The sequence below is a fragment of the Penaeus monodon genome, chromosome 16 (assembly GCF_015228065.2).
Source record: "Penaeus monodon isolate SGIC_2016 chromosome 16, NSTDA_Pmon_1, whole genome shotgun sequence".
Taxonomy (NCBI): Eukaryota; Metazoa; Arthropoda; class Malacostraca; order Decapoda; family Penaeidae; genus Penaeus; species Penaeus monodon.
In genome coordinates this window covers 5,177,256-5,182,255 of record NC_051401.1, presented here as the reverse complement: position 1 = coordinate 5,182,255, position 5,000 = coordinate 5,177,256, and positions in this window count along the sequence as shown.

Sequence of the window (5,000 nt, the reverse complement as noted above, 5' to 3'; positions counted from 1 at the left end):
TATTTCAGTTTCATGTATTTTGGATTACGAGTATAAAAGCATGCAAGAATCAGCTGTGATTATCATGATACGGATTATGTTATTTGTGGTGTTGGAGGAAATAATAAGCGTAATTGTGTTAATGGTTTATATAGATGTAATAAATAAATAAATAAATAAAGAAAGAAAAGAAAAGAAAGAAAAAATATACATATATGTATATATATATATAATATATATATATATATATATATATATATATATATATATATATATATATATATATATATAATTGATACTCTCAGTACAGCTACCATTACCATCATTATTACGATTGTCATTATTATTACCATTATATCGTTTGCATCGTTATCATCATCATTACCAATACCATTATTATTGTTATTATTATTATTATTATTATTATTATTATTATTATTATTATTATCGTTATTATCATGTTGTTATTGTCACTGTTGAAATCATTATCATTATCATTAATATTAATATTATTTTTTTATTATAATTATTATTGTTAGTAGTAGTAGTAGCAGCAATGTAGTCATTATCATTATTGTTTCATTATCATTTTTATTGTTATTATTATCATTATCATTATTATTATTATTCTCATCATCATTATTATTAGGAGTAGTAGTAATATCATCATCGTCATGTCATTATTACCGTCACTGTTATCGTTATTATTGTAACTATTGCATCATCATTATTATCATTATCAGAATTCTTATCATCAACGAGAAGCATAATGAAAAGAAGGGAAACAGATCATCATCATAATAACATTAGAAAAACAAAAAATACAACATCAATACCATTGGCAATAATAATGGTATTAGCACCAGAAGCAGTAGTAGTAGTAGTAGTAGTAGTAGTAGCAACAGCAGCAGCAGTAGTAGTAGTAGCAGTAGTAGTAGTAGTAGTAGTAGCAACAGCAGCAGCAGTAGTAGTAGGAACAGTAGTAGCAGATGCAGTGGCAGCAGCAGTAATAGTAGAAAAAGTAACAGCAGCAGTGTTAGTAGTAGCAGTTTTAGTAGTAGCAACAACTGCAGTAGTAATAGCAGCATCAGCAGTAGCAAAAGTAGTAACAGCAATAGTCGTAGCAGTAGTAGTAGTATTAGCAGAAGCACCAGTAGCAGCAGTAGCAGCATATATACTACATAATTAGTAGGAGTAGCAGAATCACTAGTAGTAGTGGCAGAAGCACCAGTAGTAGCAGTGGCAGCATATATACTACATAACAGTAGTAGTATTAGCAGAAGCACCAGCAGTAGCAGTAGCAGCATATATACTACACAATAGTAATATTAGTATTAGCAGAAGCACCAGCAGTAGCAGTGGCAGCATATATACTACATAATAGTAGTAGTAGTTGTTGTAGTAACAATACCAAAAGTTATCACAGAAGCGATGACAATGATATCATCAGCCGGTGACGACTTAACAGAGGGGCCGGTATGGAAGACACTGAAGGGAAAGGGTTATGACGGACATGAAGGAATGCAAAGTGGACGCCTAGGCTCGGGATGGGGAGAGGAAGGAGACGGAAAGGAGGGAGAGGGAGGGGGGGGAGTGAAAGGGAAAGAGAAGGAAAGAGAGAGAGAGAAGAGGGATGGAGGAGGAAGGAGGGAGGTGGAAGGGGGAAGGGGGAAGGGGGAAGAGGGACGGGTGTGTGAAAGGATCCGAGGATTTTGTGAAGTGGGTTGATGTTATTTTCTTTATTTCTTTTTTATTTTCTTTATTTATTTCTTTTTATTTTCTTCATTTCTTTCTTCTCCCCCTCTCCTCTCTCTCTCTCTCTCTCTCTCTCTCTCTCTCTCTCTCTCTCTCTCTCTCTCTCTCTCTCTCTCTCTCTCTCTCTCTCCACCCCTTGCCTCCTCTCCTCCACTCCCTCCAGCATCACCTCCCAAGTCCGCTCCATCCTCCTACCCCTCCCCTCGGCTACCTCCTCCTCCCCTCCCACCCTTCCTCCTCCGCCAGCCCCCCCCCCCTCCACACACACCCCCTCGGCTACCCCGCTCGACCATTAAAACTAATTATCCAACCTTGTCCCAGAAGATCGACCTGTACTTGTCGATGCCTGGCTCAGTTGCGGGTCTCCTGGGCCAGTCCTCATCCGCGCCGGGCCCCGAGGTGGAGGGGGGGTGGGCCAGGAAGGGGTATGGGAGGGAGTGGTAGGGGGTATGGAAGGGGTATGGGCAGAGGGGAAGGGAAGGGAGCATGGGAGGAGGGGTAGAGGGTATGGAAAGGGTGGGTATGGAGGAAGGAGGAGAAGGGGGTTATGGAAGGAGGGGCATATAGGGTATGGAAGGGGTATGGGGAGGATGAGGACCGACTGAGAGGGAGACAGAAGGGATGGGAGGCGGGGAGGCAGGGGGTGAAGGGGTGAGCGGGAGAGAGAGAAGGGTGAAGGGTCCCTGCTATTATCCCTATTATCATTAGTGAGGTTGTTTCCATTACGATTTTTGCCGGTCGTCTAAACACCGGTGCTGCTGCGTCATCCATCTATCATTCGTTTGTCCTTCGCTACGCTGGTTTTCGTCCTTTCGTGCTGTGCTTTGCGGTGTCTTCAATGGCGCTGATGTTGTATTTATCTTTATTCTCTTGTTAATTCCGTTGCCGATGCTGTTATTACATGATTATATAATTAACCACAGTAATGTTTTCTTTATTTTCTACGATATTGTCGTCATCATTATTAGCAGTTGGTTTTACAATAACAGCAGACTAACTCGATGCGTAAACAGACTAATCTCGAAACATCTGAACATCGTAATGCGTCGAGAACTGGAATTAGGAAGGGGATTGGCGCATACCAGTCTTCGTCACCAGTTTAATTCCGACGTTGATTTCTTTGATGTTGCTAAACTTCAGCTGGAGAGCAATTTTTGCATATTTAAGAGCATCACATATAAAAGGAGTAAGATAAGAATTAAGATAAATAAACAAATGAATAAGTAGATCGTCAGACGGAATCCGGGTCGTTTTCTGTGCTTATGAATTACCTGGTTTGCAGCTCTTTCCGTGCGAAGGTAAACAAGGTTTGGTGAAGAGGAAGTAACTCCACGTATTTAGTTATGTGTATTGAGTGAAAAACTTATTTTATTGTCAATGTTCTTGTTACATATATCGTGTTATTATCATTGTTTGTGGTCTGCCTTTGCGTTTGTTCGTTGTCTGATAATTTATCATTATTTACCTCTTCACGTCGTTCATCACAACACGTCGCTCATATCACCGCCTCTCTCAGACAGTGACATTTCACATCGAAGTGCTTTCGTGACGTCCTGTACATACATTCCCCGCTTACTTTCGCTTCCTCCCTCAACCGCCAGTGAGAGACATCCACCAGCATCCAACGGCGAGATATGCGCGTCCTCCAGCGATACGACACGTCAGATGGGGGAAGGAAAAAATAAAACAATGGATCGGGTTTAACAGAGCCCGTGAGTGAAGCCGTGCTTTCTCGCCCACAACAATCCTTCAAGGGTCTCTGTTGCCACGGCATTCTGTGTTCGCTAAGCCGGCCGCGCGGGGCATAACCACACTCCCATTGGCAACCGTCGCTTCGGAGATTACGGCAGGCTTTTCACGCATCTTGCATCCCACGTGACTCGTCAATGACAATGTTGGCTTGGAGTGAGGATGCATGACAACGTTCGTCATCGCGGAGCGCCTCCTCTCCCTTTCTCTCTCGCTCTTTCTTTCTCTCTTTCTTCTCTTTTGTTGGGCCGACGGTCCGCGTCTTCAGGTTTGCTTTTTGTGTACTTCATGACTTTCTCTCCGTCGGTCTGTCTGTCTCTCTGTCTGTCTATCTGTCCGTCTCTGTCTCTCTCTGTCTCTCTCTCTCTCTGTCTGTTTGTCTCTCTGTCTGCCTCTCTCTTCTTCTTCTTCTTCTTCTTCTTCTTCTTCTTCTTCTTTCTTTCTTTCTTTCTTTCTTTCTTTCTTTTTGTCGATTATTATTATATTATTATATTCATTATAATTGTTATTGCTGCTACTTCTATTATCAATATTACTTGTTATTTTTATAGATGCTACGATTATTATTGTTATCATTATTATTATTGATATTATCATTGTTGTTACCGTTATCATTATTATTTTACTAATTATGATTATTATTATTACTGTTATCATCATCATTATCATCATCATCATCATTATCATTATCATTATTGGTATTACGTACATTATTATTATCATTATTATTTTTTATTATTATCATTATTATTATTAGTAGTAGTATTGTTATTATTATTCTTGTTGTTGTTGCTCTTGTTATTGTTAGCTTTGTTATTATCATTATTATTATTATTATTATTATTATTATTATTATCATTATTATTATTATTATAAGAATTATTATTATTATTATTATTATTATTATTATTATTACTGTTATTAATATTTATATTAATATTATCATCATCATTAGTAGTAGTGTTATTACTGTTATCATTATTGTTATAATCATTATATTCATGTTATTAGGATCATTATTATGATAACCATAATTGTTGTTGGTCATCCTGTCGTTGATATCAATACCATTTTCCAATTTGTCTTATTGCTATTGTTATTATTATTACTATCATCACTACCATTACCATCACATCTTCTACCATTTCTTGAAGAGGAAAAGGAAACGAAGACCATCATCACTACCATTATCGCTGCGTCTTCTCCCATTTCCTGAGGACAAAAGGGAAACTCCAAATCCCATCCATCCTTGCCTGACCATCCTCTTCAGCCAGCACCATTGCCTCGTCAGAAGCTAATTCTATAATAAATGATATCCATGTCTCGTCCCAGAGGTTCTCTGAGTGATCGATCTTCATCGTTGCAAAAGCTCATTGTCTCTGATAAAAGGTTAAGTCGAGATCGTGGCCCTTTGAAGCACGTGGGTATAGGTGTGTGTGGATGTTCATTGATGTTCATATTCTCGTGCGTGTAGATAGATGGCTAGAGACGCGTGTACAAAAAGTGTATAACAGATA